Source organism: Arachis hypogaea, chromosome 14 (genome assembly GCF_003086295.3).
Source record: "Arachis hypogaea cultivar Tifrunner chromosome 14, arahy.Tifrunner.gnm2.J5K5, whole genome shotgun sequence".
Lineage (NCBI taxonomy): Eukaryota > Viridiplantae > Streptophyta > Magnoliopsida > Fabales > Fabaceae > Arachis > Arachis hypogaea.
In genome coordinates this window covers 41,894,731-41,912,535 of record NC_092049.1, presented here as the reverse complement: position 1 = coordinate 41,912,535, position 17,805 = coordinate 41,894,731, and the positions used below count along the sequence as shown (strand labels likewise).

General features: G+C 39.2%; 1 non-coding gene across 1 annotated transcript; it reads left to right on the top strand.

The window, feature by feature from the left end:
* The first annotated feature begins 2,518 nt into the window (after positions 1-2,518).
* LOC112746746 (small nucleolar RNA R71) lies at positions 2,519-2,626 on the top strand. The gene has a single exon (XR_003174613.1). It is a non-coding gene; the product is annotated as a small nucleolar RNA R71 (small nucleolar RNA).
* The last annotated feature ends 15,179 nt before the right edge of the window (positions 2,627-17,805 follow it).

Below are 17,805 nucleotides of genomic sequence, written 5' to 3'. Positions count from 1 at the left end.
TCATAGAAGTGGTCTTGATGGACCTTTGAGATGAATCTTTCCATCTCCCATGACTCAGAGGTGGAAGCTTTTGCCTTTCCTTTCCTCTTTCTAGAGGTTTCTCCGGCCTTAGGTGCCATAAATGGTTATGGAAAAACAAAAGGCAATGCTTTTACCACACCAAACTTAAAAGGTTTGCTCGTCCTCGAGCAAAGAAAGAAAGAATAAAGGAGAAGAAGATGGAAAATGGAGGAGATGGAGGGAGATATGTGGTTTGGCCAAGGGGTAGAAGTAGTGGTTGTAATGTGTGAAAATGAAGGAGTGGTGAAAGGTGGGGTAGGTAAGGATCTTGTGGGGTCCATAGATCCTGAGGGGTCAAGGACTTATCATCCCTGCTCTATTTAGGCGTGTAAACGCCCTTAGAATGCAATCCTGGCGTTTAACGCCAGACTGCTGCTTGTTTCTGGCGTTAAACGCCAGCTTTTCCCCCTTTCTTGGCGTTTAACGCCAACTTGGTTCCTGTTTTTGGCGTTAAACGCCAGTCTGGTGCCTGTTTCTGGCGTTAAACGCCAGCTTGATGCGTCTTTCTGGCGTTAAATGCCAGTCTGATGCTTCTTACTAGCGTTTAAACACCAGTAAGCTCTTCCTCCAGGGTGAGCTATTTTTAGTGCTGTTTTTCATTCTGTTTTTGATTTTTCAGTTGTTTTTATGACTTCACATGATCATCAACCTACAGAAAACATAAAACAACAATGGAAAATAAATAGATATTATTAGATAACATTGGATTGCCTCCCAATAAGCGCTTCTTTAATGTCAATAGCTTGACAGTTAGCTTTCATGGAGCCTCACAGATAATCAGAGCAGGGTTGGGGCCTCTCAACACCAAACTTAGAGTTTGATTGTGGCTTCCCAATACCAAACTTAGAGTTTGGTTGTGGCCTCCCAACACCAAACTTAGAGTTTGAATGTGGGGGCTTTGTTTGACTCTGTATTGAGAGAAGCTTTTTATGCTTCCTCTCCATGGTTACAGAAGGAGAACCTTGAGTCTTAATACAAGGTAGTCCTCATTTAACTGAAGGACCAACTCTCCTCTGTCAACATCAATCACAGCTTTTGCTGTGGCTAGGAAAGGTCTGCCAAGGATGATGGATTCATCCTCATCCTTCCTAGTGTCTAGGATTATGAAATCAACAGGGATGTAAAGGCCTTCAACCTTTACTAGCACGTCCTCTGCTATTCCATAAGCCTGTTTCATTGATTTGTCTGCCATCTCTAGTGAGATTCTTGCAGCTTGTACCTCAAAGATTCTCAGTTTTTCCATTACAGAGAGTGGCATGAGGTTTATCCCTGACCCCAGGTCACACAGAGCCTTCTCAAAGGTCATGGTGCCTATGGTACAAGGTATGAAGAATTTTCCGGGATCCAGTTTCTTCTAAGGTAATGTCTGCCTCATTAATTCATTCAGTTCATTGGTGAACAAGGGAGGTTCATCTTTCCAAGTCTCAGTACCAAATAACTTGGCATTCAGCTTTATGATTGCTCATAGATATTTAGCAACTTGCTCTTCAGTGATGTCTTCATCCTCTTAAGAGGAAGAATATTCATCAGAGCTCATGAATGGCAGAAGGAAGTTCAATGGAATCTCCATGGTCTCTGTATGAGCTTCAGATTCATTTGGTTCCTCAAAGGAAAACTCCTTTCTGTCCAGAGGACGTCCCATGAGGCTTTTCTCATTGGGACTTACGTCCTCCTCAATCTCTCCAGGTTTGGCCATGTTGGTCATGGTTATGGCCTTGCACTCTCTCTTGGGATTTTCTTCTGTATTGCTTGGGAGAGTATTGGGAGGAGTTTCAGTAATCTTCTTACTTAGCTGAACCACCTATGCCTCCAAATTTCTAAGGGAGGACCTTGTTTCATTCATGAAACTTAGTGTGGTCTTGGATAGATCAGAGACTATGGTTGCCAGGCCAGAATGACTCTATTCAAAATTTTCTATCTGTTGCTGAGAGGTTGATGGAAAAGGCTTGCTATTACTAAACCTATTTCTTCCACCATTATTGTTGAAGCCTTGTTGAGGCTTCTGTTGTTCCTTCCATGAGAAATTTGGGTGATTTCTCCATGAAGGATTATAGGTGTTTCCATAGGGTTCTCCTATGTAATTCATCTCTGCCATTGCAGGGTTCTCAGGATCATAAGCTTTTTCTTCAGAAGATGCTTCTTTAGTACTGTTGGATGCAGCTTGCAATCCATTCAGACTCTGAGAAATCATATTGACTTGCTGAGTCAATATTTTGTTCTGAGCCAATATGGCATTCAGAGTATCAATTTCAAGAACTCCCTTCTTCTGAGGCGTCCCATTGTTCACAGGAGTCCTCTTAGAGGTGTACATGAACTGGTTATTTGCAACCATTTTAATGAGTTCCTGAGCTTCTGCAAGGGTTTTCAGATGAAGAGATCCTCCTGCAGAATGGTCCAATGACATTTTTGACAACTCAGACAGACCATCATAGAATATACATATGATGCTCCATTCTGGAAGCATGTCAATAGGACACCTTTTGATCAATTACTTATATCTTTCCCAAGCTTCATAGAGGGACTCACCTTCCTTCTGTCTGAAGGTTTGGATTTCTACTCTAAGCTTGCTCATCTTTTGAGGTGGAAAGAATTTGGCCAGGAAAGCACTGACCATCTTTTCCCAAGAGTTTAGGCTTTCCTTAGGTTGTGAATCCAACCATGTTCTAGCTCTGTATCTTATAGCAAAAGGGAAAAGTATAAGCCTGTAGACCTCGGGATCAACTCCATTAGTCTTGACAGTGTCATAGATTTGCAAGAATTCAGCTAAGAACTGATGAGGATCTTCCAATGAAAGTCCATGAAACTTGCAATTCTGCTGCATCAGAGAAACTAATTGAGGCTTAAGCTCAAAGTTGTTTGCTCCAATGGCAGGAATTGAGATGCTTCTTCCACAGAAGTCAGAAGAAGGTGCAATAAAGTCACCAAGGAACTTCCTTGCATCTCCACCATTGTTTTTGGGTTCGGCCATGTCTCCTTCTTTTTTGAAAATTTCTGTCAGGTCCTCTCTAGAGGGTTGTGCTTTAGCTTCTCTTAGTTTCCTCTTAAGAGTCCTTTCAGGTTCAGGATCAGCTTCAATAAGAATGTCTATATCCATGTTCCTGCTCATATGAAAAAGAAGAGAACAGAAAAGAAGAGGAATCCTCTATGTCACAGTATAGAGATTCATTTGTGTGAGTAGAAGAAGAGAAGAATAGAAGAAGGAGAAGAGAAAAATTTGAACACAGAGAGGGAGAGAATTCGAATTTTAAATTAAAATAAAAGAAAAATATTTTTGTTTTTATTTTAATCATTGGTTAGTATTCGAAAATTAAGAGAAGAAATAAAATAAAATTTGAAAATTAAATAAATCAATTAATTAAAAAGATTTTTGAAAAAGTGGTTATTGATTTTCGAAAATTGGAGAGAGAAAAGTAGTTAGGTGGTTTTGAAAAAGATATGATTGAAATAGAAAACTTTTAAAATCAAACAAAAAGTCAAGTGGTTAATTGAAAAAGATTTGAAAATCAAATTTGAAAAGATAAGAAGTTAGAAAAGATTTTGAAATTAAGTTTTGAAAAAGATATGATTGAAAATTTTTTTGAAAAAGATTTGAAAAGGAAATTAAAAAGATTTGATTTTTGAAATTAAATTTGATTACTTGACTAATAAGAAACTAAAAGATATGATTTTGAAATTTAAAGATTAAAACTTTTCTTAATTGGCAAGTAACAACTTGAAATTTTTGAATCTAAAAATTGAATGTTAGTGAGATTTTCGAAAATATGAAGTAAGAATAAGAAAAAGATTTTGAAAATCAATAAAAAAATTTCGAAAAATATGTAAAAAATAAATGAAAAAGATTTGATTTGTGAAAAAGATTTGAAAAGATAGAATTTTGAAATTGAAATTGATGAGTAAAATAAGGAAAGATATATTTTTTATTTTTGGATTTTTAGTAAAGAGAGAGAAAAACACCAAATTGAAACAAAACATAAAAATTATGAGTCAAAACAACTAATGCATGCAAGAACACTTTGAATGTCAAGATGAACACCAAGAACACTTTGAATGTCAAGATGAACACCAAAACTTATTTTTGAAAATTTTTAAGAAAAGAAAAACATGCAAGACACCAAACTTAGAAAATTTCAAACTTTAGACACTAACAAATTGAAAATGCATATGAAAAATAAGAAAAGACACAAAACATGAAAATGCAAAGATCAAACAAAGAAGATCATCAAGAACAACTTGAAGATCATGAAGAACACCATGCCTGAGTTTTCAAAAATTTTCAGGAAATTAAAAGGATGCAATTGACACCAAACTTACAATTTTGCACTAGACTCAAACAAGAAACACAATTATTTTTTGGTTTTATGATTTTACTATTTTTTTGTATTTTTCAAAAATTATTTGGAAAAATAAAAATAAGGATTTCAAAATTTTTAATGAGAATTCCAGGAATCATGCAATGTTAGTCTAAAGCTCCAGTCCGGGAATTAGACATGGCTTACTAGCCAGCCAAGCTTTCAGTGAAAGCTCCGGTCCAAAACACTAGACATGGCCAATGGCCAGCCAAGCTTTAGCAGATCATTACATACAACAGCTAATTTGCTGAGAAAGACAAAGAATCTCTTCTAAGGATAGTTGAAACCTCGGTCCAAAAGATTAGACATGGCTTAACAGCCAGCCAGGATTCAACATATCTCATGAAACTCTAGAATTCATTCTTAAAAGTTCTGAAGAACATAGAATAATTTATTTTTTTTTTGAAATTTTTTTTTCGAAAATAAAAATAATAAAAACAAAAAGCTTAAAATTAAAATAAAATTACCTAATCTGAGCAACAAGATGAACCGTCAGTTGTCCAAACTCGAACAATCCCCAGCAACAGTGCCAAAAACTTGGTGCATGAAATTGTGATGTCAATGGCGCCAACAACTTGGTACGCACAATTGTAATCTCAACTCTTTTTCACAACTTCACACAACTAACCAGCAAGTGCACTGGGTCGTCCAAGTAATAAACCTTACGTGAGTAAGGGTTGATCCCACGGAGATTGTCGGCTTGAAGCAAGCTATGGTCATCCTTGTAAATCTCAGTCAGGCGAATTCAAATGGTTATAAGGTTTTGATAATTAAAATATAAATAAAATATAAAATACGATAGAAGTACTTATGTAATTCACTGGTGAGAATTTCAGATAAGCGTATGGAGATGCTTTGCTCCTCCTGAATCTCTACTTTCCTACTGCCTTCATTCAATCATTCATACTCTTTTCCATGGCAAGCTTTATGTTGGGGGATCACCGTTGTCAATGGCTACCGTCCGTCCTCTCAGTGAAAATGGTCCAAATGCGCTGTCACCGCACGGCTAATCATCTGTCGGTTTTCGATCATGTTGGAATAGGATCCATTGATCCTTTTGCGTCTGTCACTACGCCCAACACTCGCGAGTTTGAAGTATGTCACAGTCATCCCTTCCCAAATCCTACTCGGAATACCACAGACAAGGTTTAGACTTTTCAGATCTCAGAAATGGCCGCCAATAATTCTAGCCTATACCACGAAGACTCTGATCGTGAACCAGGAGGCTAAGAGATACACACCCAAGCTATTGCAGATAGAACGGAAGTGGTTGTCAGGCACGCGTTCATAGGTGAGAATGATGATAAGTGTCACGGATCATCACATTCAACAGGTTGAAGTGTGAGTGAATATCTTGGAATAAGAATAAGCTTGAATTGAATAGAAAAACAATAGTACTTTGTATTAATTCAAGAGGAACAGCAGAGCTCCACACCTTAATCTATGGGGTGTAGAAACTCCACCCTTGAAAATACATAAGTGAAAATAGGGTAGACATCGCCGAGTGGCCAGCCTCCCATGGAGGTCTCAGAACGTAAAAGTTACATAATGTGTTCTAGAGATCAAAAGTGATACAAAGATAGTCTCAAAAATGATCAAAAGATGTGAAATAAATCACTAAAAGTCGTGTTTATACTAAAGTAATAACTAGGGTTTACAGAAATAAGTAAATGATGAAGAAATCTACTTCTGGGGCCCACTTGGTGTGTGCTTGGGCTGATCATTTAGCTTTACATGTGTAGAGACTTCTCTTGGAGTTAAACGCCAGGTTGCAGCCTGTTTGTGGCGTTTAACTCTGGTTTGCAACCTGTTTCTGGCGTTTAACTTCAGAATAGGGCAATAAGCTGGCGTTTGAACGCCAGTTTTTATACTATTATATATTGCTGGAAAGCCCTAGATGTCTACTTTCCAACGCAATTGAGAGCTTGCCAATTGGGTTTCTGTAGCTCCAGAAAATCCACTTCGAGTGTAGGGAGGTCAGAATCCAACAGCATTTGCAGTCCTTTTTCAGTCTCTGAATCATATTTTTGCTCAGGTCCATCAATTTTAGCCAAAAAATACCTAAAATCATAGAAAAATACACAAACTCATAGTAAAGTCCAGAAATGTGAATTTTGCATAAAAACTAATAAAAACACAGTAAAAACTAACTAAATTATACTAAAAACTACCTAAAAACAATGCCAAAAAGCGTATAAATTATCCGCTCATCACCCCCTAATATTGGAGGAAAGTCAAGTGAGAGTAACTAACTTGAGTCACAAGTCTTAGTCTCACCCTAAGGAATTCTAGCTTTAGTGCACTCCAAGTCAATTAGCAATTCTCAATTCCTAGTCAACAATTGATATCTACTACTCAAGTGTCTCCAATAACTCACCTAAGCCAAGTGAGAAAAATCTACTCCATAGCTAGGGTTGTCATTATCACAAATAATTGGTAGGCAATCATAAAAGACATGTTGTAATTGAGAGAAGAGAATTGAATTAAAGCTATCTAATCCAAACAATAATCAACAATCAAGCAATTGAATGAAATTCCACAATTCATTAATCAAAATTCAAGTAACAAAGTCATAAATCTAGATCTAAGAGATTGAATCAAAAGAGCATTAATTGAGAGTAGGAGAAGAGTAGCTCTACAACTTGTATCAAAGTAAAAGTGAATTAGCAATGATCTCACCAAGAAATCAAAGGAGAATTACAACGGAGAAAGTGAAATCCTAAAGAGAAGTTGGAGTTTCTCTCTCTAAAAGCAAAATGTAACTAACTACCCAAAATATCTAAAACTCTCACTCATTGTCCTAACCCCCCTAATCCTTGGTCTTCTTAAGCTTTTCCCTCCAAAATTCTGCTCCAAAACTGGGCCTGAAATCCCCTGAAATTGTTGGTCACGTTTTCCTTTTAAAAAATCACGTGCGCACATTAGAGCGTACGCGTATAGTACACGTATACGCACTGGGGTTTTTCACAACCTACCCGCAGGCAAGCAATGCACGCGCGCGTCATAGGAAATATAGCCCAGCCATATAAGCGCTGGTGCACGAAATTGTGATGTCAATGTTCACATTACTCTCTTACAACTTCGCACAACTAACCAGCAAGTGCACTGGGTCGTCCAAGTAATACCTTACGTGAGTAAGGGTCGATCCCACGGAGATTGTTAGCTTGAAGCAAGCTATGGTTATCTTGTAACTCTTAGTCAGGATATAATATCAATAATAATTTTTAGCTTGAATTGTAAAAAGTAAAAGGCAGAACACAAATTATACTTGTATGTAGTAATGGAGAATATGTTGGAGTTTTGGAGATGCTTTGTCTTCTGAAATTCTGCTTTCCTCTGTCTTCTTGTTCATGCACGCACGTCCTCCTATGGCAAGCTGTGTGTTGGTGGATCACCGTTGTCAATGGCTACCATCCATCCTTCCAGTGAAAAGGGTCCAGGTGCGCTGTCACCGCGCGGCTAATCATCTGCAGGTTCTCAATCGTACTGGAATAGGATTGACTATCCTTTTGCGTCTGTCACTATGCCCAGCACTCACGAGTTTGAAGCTCGTCATAGTCATTCAATCCCTGAATCCTACTCGGAATACCACAGACAAGGTTTAGACCTTTCGGATTCTCTTGAATGTTGCCATCAATCTAGCTTATACAACGAAGATTCTGATTAAGAGATCCAAGAGATATTCATTCATTCTACAGTGAACGGAAGTGGTTGTCAGGCACGCGTTCGTGGGGGAATGATGATGATTGTCACGTTCATCACATTCATGTTGAAGTGCGAATGGATATCTTAGATAGGAACACACATGTTTGAATGGAAAACAGAAATACTTGCATTAATTCATCCGGATACAGCAGAGCTCCTCACCCCCAACAATGGGGTTTAGAGACTCATGCCGTCAAAGAGTACAAAATTCAGATCTAAAAATGTCATGAGATACAAAATAAATCTCTAAAAGTTGTTTAAATACTAAACTAGTAACCTAGGTTTACAGAAAATGAGTAAACTATGATAGATAGTGCAGAAATCCACTTCTGGGGCCCACTTGGTGTGTGCTGGGGCTGAGACTAAAGCTTCTCATGTGCCTGGGCTGTTTTGGGCGTTCAACGCCAGGCTGTAACCTGTTTCTGGCGTTGAACTCCAACTTGTAACGTGTTTCTGGCGCTGGACGCCAGACTGCAATATAGAACTGGCGTTGTTTTGGGACACCCCTCGTGCTGGTGGTCCACCTGGCTCCAGGGATGCATATATCCTCTAGAATCTTATCTAGGCCCTTGTTTGTTCTCATCATTCTCCTATTGAAGGAGTCTGGGTCATCTTTCAGCTGAGGTAGCTTAAAGATCTCCCTGATTTTATCAGGGTGGATGTGAACAATCTTTCCTCTGACCACAGTCCTATAGTCATAGAGGGCAGCTCCAGATATTCTCTGCCTGTCTATTTGCCACAGATTAGCATAGAATTCCTGAACCATATTCCTTCCCACTTTCATTTCAGGATTAGCTAGGACTTCCCAGTTCCTGTTTCGAATCTGCTCTTGGATCTCCGGATATTCATCTTCTTTCAGATCGAACTTGACTTCCGGGATCACAGATCATAGACCCATTATTTTGTAGTAATGGTCTGAATGTTCTTTGGTTTAGAACCTCCCTTGATTCCAAAGTGGTTTTGGAACACTCTCTTTCTTGCCTCTTGGAGTGGGTTGTTTTCCTTTAGGAGCCATGATCTTAGTGGGTATGATTTAGTGATCACGGATAAACACACCAAACTTAGAGGATTGCTTGTCCTCAAGCAAAAGAAAAGAAAGGAGAGGGATAGAAGGAGAGCTAGTGTTGAATGGTGGATGAAAGGAAGAAGGCCGAATGTGTTTTTAAAAGAGAGGGGGGGTGGGTTTTCGAAAATAGGGAGAAAGATAAGATAGAAGATATGATTTAAAAAGAGATAAGTATGATAAGAAAATATATAATTTAAAATCGAAAAGATATGAAAGATATTTGAAAAAGATAAATTTGGATTTTTGAAAAAGATAATATGGAGATTCGAAAAAGATATTGATTAGTTGAAAAGATTTTTGAATGAAAAGAGATAGATTTGTTTTGAAAATTTTGAAAAAGAGTTGAATTGGATAAAAAAAAGATTTGTGCTTATGGATTAAGATACATTTGATATTTTTAAAGTAGGGTTTTTAGAAATTAGGGATTTTAGAAATCAAGGTTTGTAACATGTTTATGCAAGAAATCATGAATTGAAACATGAAAATTAAGATTAAAATGAAAAATATGAAGAAAAAACGAATTTACCTCCTCCCCACCATCTTGGCGTTTGAACGCCCAAACGCTGCATGTTTTGGGCGTTCAACGCCCAACTACTGCTTCTCCTGGGCGTTCAACGCCCAGCTGTTGCTTCTTTCTGGTGTTGAACGCCAGGAACTCCTTTGTCACTGGGCGTTTTTCTGAACGCCCAGGACGCTATAAATCTGGCGTTAAACGCCCAGAAGGAGCTTCTTTCTAGCGTTCAACGCCCAGAAGATGCTTCTTTCTAGCGTTTAACGCCCAGATGGCTATCCTTACTGGCGTTCAACGCCCAGTGGATGCTTCTTTTGGGTGTTGAACGCCCAAAATAGACTTTTACTGGCGTTTTCTTGCCAGTGAGCTCTTTTTCTCTGTTTTGTGTGCAGAATCCTTTTGTAACCCTGTAAACTTATACAATTGACTCTTTACCTTAGTGTCAATGAACTTTATATAAACAAATAAAATCAAGAATAGGGCAAAATGCTTAGAGGAAGTGATGCCCCATGGCTGGGTTGCCTCCCAGCAAGCGCTTCTTTATTGTCTTTAGCTGGACCTTGCTGAGTTTTTAATCTAGCCTCAGCCTTGAGCACTCTTGCTCAACATTGCCTTCAAGATAGTGCTTGATTCTCTGTCCATTAACAATGAACTTCTTATCAGAATCAATATCTTGAAGCTCCACATAACCATATGGTGATACACTTGTAATCACATATGGTCCCTTCCACCGGGACTTCAGTTTCCCGGGGAATAGCCTGAGCCTAGAGTTAAACAACAGAACCTTCTATCCTGGTTCAAAGATTCTAGATGACAGCTTTCTGTCATGCCACCTTTTTTATTTTTCTTTATAAAGCTTGGCATTTTCGAAAGCAGTGAATCTGAATTCCTCTAGCTCATTCAGCTGGAGCAATCTTTTTTCTCCAGCTAATTTGGCATCAAAGTTTAGGAATCTGGTTGCCCAGTAGGCTTTATGTTCCAGTTCCACGGGCAGGTGGCATGCCTTACCATACACAAGTTGGTATAGAGAGGTCCCTATAGGAGTCTTGAATGCTGTTCTGTAAGCCCATAGAGCATCATCCAAGCTTTGTGCCCAATCCTTTCTACGGGTACTAACAGTCCGTTCCAGGATTCTTTTTAGTTCCCTGTTAGAAACTTCAGCTTGTCCATTTGTTTGCGGATGATATGGAGTTGCCACCTTATGGCGAATCCCATATCGGACCATGGCAGAGTAAAGTTGTTTGTTGCAGAAGTGAGTGCCCCCATCACTGATTAGTACCCTAGGGACACCAAATCTACTGAATATATGTTTCTGGAGGAACTTTAGTACTGTTTTAGTATCATTGGTGGGTGTGGCAATGGCCTCTACACATTTTGATACATAGTCAACTGCCACCAGAATATAAGTGTTTGAGTATGATGGTGGGAAAGGCCCCATAAAATCAATTCCCCATACATCAAACAACTCAATCTCCAAGATTCCTTGTTGAGGCATGGCATAACTATGAGGCAAATTACCAGCTCTCTGGCAACTGTCACAGTTAAGTACAAACTCTCGAGAATCTCTATAGAGTGTAGGCCAGTAGAAACCACATTGGAGGACCTTGGTGGCTGTTCGCTTACCTCCGAAATGGCCTCCATATTGTGATCCATGGCAATGCCATAGGATCCTCTGTGCTTCTTCTCTAGGCACACACCTACGGATTATTCCGTCTGCACATCTCTTAAAGAGATAGGGTTCATCCCACAAGTAGTACTTTGCATCAGTAATTAATTTTTTCTTTTGTTGCCTGTTGTACTCCTTGGGAATGAACCTTGCAACTTTGTAGTTTGCAATGTCTGCAAACCATGGTAATTCCTGAATGGCGAAAAAATGCTCATTCGGAAAGGTTTCGGAGATCTCAATAGAGGGGGAGGACGCCCCTTCCACTGGTTCTACCCGGGACAGATGGTCAGCCACTTGGTTCTCTGTCCCTTTTCTGTCTCTTATTTCTATATCAAACTCTTGCAGAAGTAACACCCATCTTATGAGTCTGGGTTTTGAATCCTGCTTTGTGAGTAGATATTTAAGAGCAGCATGATCTATGTACACAATCACCTTTGATCCTACTAAGTATGATCTTAACTTGTCAATGGCATAAACCACTGCAAGCAATTCTTTTTCTGTGGTTGTGTAATTTTTCTGGGCATCATTCAGAATACGGCTAGCATAATAAATGACATGCAGAAGCTTGTCATGCCTCTGCCCCAGTACTGCACCAATGGCGTGATCACTGGCATCACACATTAATTCTAATGGCAATGTCCAGTCTGGTGCAGAGATAACTGGTGCTGTGACCAGCTTAGCTTTCAGAGTTTCAAACGCCTGTAGGCACTCTGTGTCAAACACAAATGGCGTGTCAGTAGCTAGCAGGTTGCTTAGAGGTTTTGCAATTTTTGAAAAATCCTTTATGAACCTCCTATAGAATCCTGAATGCCCCAGAAAGCTTCTGATTGCCTTAACATTGGCAGGTGGTGGTAATTTTTCAATTACCTCTATTTTAGCTTGATCCACCTCTATTCCCTTGTTTGAAATTTTATGCCCAAGGACAATCCCTTCAGTCACCATAACGTGACATTTTTCCCAATTTAAAACCAGGTTGGTCTCTTGGCATCTTTTCAAAACCAGTGTCAGGTGATTAACACAGGAGCTGAATGAGTCTCCATATACTGAGAAGTCATCCATGAAGACTTCCAGAAATTTTTCCACCATATCAGAGAAAATAGAGAGCATGCATCTCTGAAAGGTTGCAGGCGCATTACACAGCCCAAAAGGCATCCTTCTGTAAGCAAATACTCCAGATGGACATGTGAATGCTGTTTTCTCTTGATCTTGGGGATCTACTGCAATTTGGTTGTAGCCTGAATAGCCATCCAAAAAGCAATAATAATTATGACCTGCTAGTCTTTCTAGCATCTGGTCTATGAATGGTAAAGGAAAATGATCTTTTCTGGTGGCTGTATTGAGCCTTCTGTATTCAATACACATGCGCCACCCTGTAACTGTTCTTGTAGGAACCAGTTCATTTTTTTCATTATGAACCACTGTCATGCCTCCCTTTTTAAGGACAACTTGAACAGGACTCACCCAGGGGTTATCAGAAATAGGATAAATAATCCCAGCCTCCAGTAATTTAGTTACCTCTTTCTGCACCACTTTCTTCATGGCTGGATTTAGCCGCCTCTGTGGTTGAACCACTGGCTTAGCATCATCCTCCAATAGGATTTTGTGCATGCATCTAGCTGGGCTTATGCCCCTAAGGTCACTTATGGACCACCCAAGAGCTGCCTTGTGTGTCCTTAGCACTTGGATTAGTGCTTCCTCTTCCTGTGGATTTAAAGCAGAGCTTATGATCACTGGAAAAGTATCACCTTCTCCCAGAAATGCATATTTCAGGGATGGTGGTAATGGTTTGAGCTCGGGTTTAGGAGGTTTTTCCTCTCCCTGAGGAAATTTCAGAGGCTCTTTCAATTCCTCTGAATCCTCTAGATCAGGCGGAACATCTTGAAAGATGTTTTCCAGCTCTGATTCGAGACTCTCAGCCATGTTGATCTCCTCCACCAGAGAGTCAATAAGATCAACTTTCATGCAGTGTTTTGGTGCGTCTAGATGCTGCATGGCATTGACAGCATTCAACTTAAACTCATCCTCATTGACTCTCAGGGTGACTTCCCCCTTTTGGACATCAATGAGAGTTCATCCAGTTGCTAGGAAAGGTCTTCCTAGAATGAGAGTAGCACTCTTGTGCTCCTCCATTTCTAGTACAACAAAGTCAGTGGGAAAGGCGAATGGCCCAACCCTGACAATCATGTCCTCAATCACGCCTGATGGGTATTTAATGGAGCCATCAGCAAGTTGGAGACATATCCGGGTATGTTTAACTTCTTCAGTTAAACCAAGCATTCTGATGGTGGATGCAGGTATTAGGTTGATGCTTGCCCCAAGATCGCATAAAGCTGTCCTGGTGCAATTTTCCTCTAATGTGCATGGTATCAGAAAGCTTCCGGGATCTTTAAGCTTTTCAGGAAAGCTTTTCAGAATGACTGCACTGTATTCTTCAGTGAGGAGAACTCTTTCAGTTTCTCTCCAATCCTTCTTATGACTCAAGATCTCTTTCATGAACTTGGCATAAGAAGGTATTTGCTCAAGTGCTTCTGCAAACGGAATCTTTATTTCAAGAGTCCTGAGATAATCTGCAAAGCGAGCAAATTGCTTATCCTGCTCCTCTTGGCAGAGTTTTTGAGGATAAGGTATCTTGGCTTTATATTCCTCAACCTTGGTTGCTGTAGGTTTATTTCCTACAGAAGTGGTTGAAGAAGCCTTTTTAGATGGGTTGTCATCAGCACTTGTGTGTGTCTGATCCCTCTCTGGCAATTGAGTGCCAGAGTTAGAAGCTGGAGTGACGTTAGACGCCAACTCCTCATCTGTTCCTGGCGTCTGAACGCCAAAACTGTGCTTCTTTTGGGCGTTCAACGCCAGTTCCTTGCTTATTTCTGGCGTTGAACGCCAGTCCTGAGCATGGTCTGGGCGTTCAGCGCCAGCCTTCCACCCAATTTCTGGCGTTTTAACGCCAGAATTATTTTTTTCTGGGCTCTTACTATCCTCAGATGGATTTTGGGTGGTTTGCTCATTTCTTGGCTTCCTGCTGCCTTGAGGTGGGGTATTTAATATTTTCCCACTTCTTAATTGAACTGCTTGGCATTCTTCTGTTATTTGTTTTGACAGCTGCTGTTTTGTTTGCTTCAATTGTTCTTCCATATTTATATTAGCCATCCTTGTCTCTTGTAGTCCATCTTTGAATTCGGCTAACTGCTGTGTTAGAAAGTCCAATTGCTGATTGAATTCAGTAGTTTGTTCAGCAGGACTGGGTTCAGTAGTTACTGTTTTAGCCTCTTCTTTCATGGAAGGGTCACTACTTAGGTACAGATGCTGATTTCTAGCAACTGTATCAATGAGCTCTTGAGCTTCTTCAATTGTCTTTCTCATGTGGATAGATCCACCAGCTGAGTAATCTAGAGAGATCTGAGCTCTTTCTGTAAGCCCATAATAGAAGATGTCTAACTGAACCCACTCTGAAAATATTTCAGAGGGGCATTTTCTTAGCATCTCTTTATATCTCTCCCAGGTATCAAAAAGAGATTCATTATCTCCTTGTTTAAAGCCTTGGATGTCCAGCCTTAGCTGTGTCATCCGTTTTGGAGGAAAGTATTGATTCAGGAATTTTTCTGTTAGCTGTTTCCATGTCTTTATGCTAGCCTTAGGTTGGTTATTTAACCACCTCTTAGCTTGGTCTTTTATAGCAAATGGGAACAGTAATAATCTGTAGACATCCTGATCTACTTCTTTATCATGTACTGTGTCAGTAATTTGTAAAAACTGTGCCAGAAATTCTGTAGGTTCTTCCTGTGGAAGACCGGAATACTGGCAGCTTTGCTGCACCATGATAATGAGCTGAGGATTCAACTCAAAGCTACTGACTCCAATGGAGAGTATGCAGATACTACTCCCATATGAAGCAGTAGAGGGGTTAGCATATGACCCCAGAGTCCTTCTGGACTGTTCATTTCCGCTTAGATCCATGATGGAGAAAGGGAGATGATGTAAAATAGAGAAGAAATATTTTTATTTATTTAATTATTTATTTATTTTGAAAATAAAATAAATTAAAATAAAATAAATAAAAATGGGTGAAGATTTTCGAAAAAATGAGGAGAGAGAAAGTAGTTAGGAAGTTTTGAAAAAGATATGATTTTTTTTTTGAAAAAGGTTTTAAATTTTGAAATAAAAATCTGAATTTTAAAGATAAATTTCGAAAATTTGCTTTAAAATAGAGAGAAAAGATATTTTTGAATTTAAAGAGGAGAGAGAAAAACAATAAGATAGCACAAGATTTAAAATTTTTAGATCTAATGCTCCTTGTTTTTGAAAATTTTGGAGGGAAAATACCAAGGAACACCAAACTTAAAAATTTTAAGATCAGGACACAAGGAAAACTTAAGAACACTTTGAAGACTCACAAGAACACAAGAACATGAAAAAAGAATACCAAACTTAAAATTTTTAGAAAACCAAAATAAGATTTTCGAAAACCAAAGAAAAATTAACAAGAAAACACCAAACTTAAAGTTTGGCACAAGATTTAATGTAAAAATTATTTTTGAAAAAGAATTTTAAAAAGAAGGTACCCAATTACCAAGAACATAGACCAACGCTCTAGCCAATTGGGCAGTAAATATAACACTTGTTTTGAAAAAGTATTTTTAATAACTAAGAAAAAATATTATATATATATATATTTTTTAAAAGAATATAAAAGACTCTGACCCAAAAGACAAAATTTTCCTAATCTAAGCAACAGGATTCACCGTCAGTTGTTCAAACTCAAACCATCCCCGGCAACGGCGCCAAAAACTTGGTGCACGAAATTGTGATGTCAATGTTCACATTACTCTCTTACAACTTCGCACAACTAACCAGCAAGTGCACTGGGTTGTCCAGGTAATACCTTACGTGAGTAAGGGTCGATCCCACGGAGATTGTTAGCTTGAAGCAAGCTATGGTTATCTTGTAACTCTTAGTCAGGATATAATATCAATATTAATTTTTAGTTTGAATTGTAAAAAGTAAAAGGTAGAACACAAATTATACTTGTATGCAGTAATGGAGAATATGTTGGAGTTTTGGAGATGCAGTAAAAGGCAGAACACAAATTCTGCTTTCCTCTGTCTTCTTGTTAACGCACGCACGTCCTCATATGGCAAGCTGTGTGTTGGTGGATCACCGTTTTCAATGGCTACCATCCATCCTTCCAGTGAAAAGGGTCCAGGTGCGTTGTCACCGCGCGGCTAATCATCTGCAGGTTCTCAATCGTACCGGAATAGAATTTACTATCCTTTTGCATCTGTCACTACGCTCAGCACTCACGAGTTTGAAGCTCGTCACAGTCATTCAATCCCTGAATCCTACTCGGAATACCACAGACAAGGTTTAGACCTTCTGGATTCTCTTGAATGCTGCCATCAATCTAGCTTATACCACGAAGATTCTGATTAAGAGATCCAAGAGATATTCATTCATTCTACGGTGAACGGAAGTGGTTGTCAGGCACGCGTTCGTGGGGGAATGATGATGATTGTCACGTTCATCACATTCATGTTGAAGTGCGAATGGATATATTAGATAGGAACACGCATGTTTGAATGGAAAACAGAAATACTTGCATTAATTCATCAGGACACAGCAGAGCTCCTCACCCCCAACAATGGGGTTTAGAGACTCATGCCGTCAAAGAGTACAAAATTCAGATCTAAAAATGTCATGAGATACAAAATAAATCTCTAAAAGTTGTTTAAATACTAAACTAGTAACCTAGGTTTACAGAAAATGAGTAAACTATGATAGATAGTGCAGAAATCCACTTCTGGGGCCCACTTGGTGTGTGCTTGGGCTGAGACTAAAGCTTCTCACGTGCTTGGGCTGTTTTGGGCGTTCAACGCCAGGCTGTAACCTGTTTCTGGCGTTGAACTCCAACTTGTAACGTGTTTCTGGCGCTGGACGCCAGACTGCAACATAGAACTGGCGTTGAACGCCAGTTTACGTCGTCTATCCTTGAGCAAAGTATGGACTATTATATATTTCTGGAAAGCCCTAGATGTCTACTTTCCAACGCAATTGGAAGCGTATCAATTGGACTCTTGTAGCTCCAGAAATTCCATTCCGAGTGCAGAGAGGTCAGGATCCAACAACATCAGCAGTCCTTTTTCAGCCTGAATAAGATTTTTGCTCAGCTCCCTCAATTTCAGCCAAAAAATACCTGAAATTATAGAAAAACACACAAACTCATAGTAAAGTCCAGAAATATAAATTTTTCCTAGAAACACATGAAAATAAACTAAAAACTAACTAAAACATACTAAAAACTATATGAAATTAACCCCAAAAAGCGTATAAAATATCCGCTCATCAAGCGCGCCGGCTTCTCGTTCGGCTCCACTGCGCCAGCTCTAGGGGTACGCATCCACACGTATGCGCAATGCGCGCGTGCGCACCCATATCCAAACTTCAAAACTTTAAT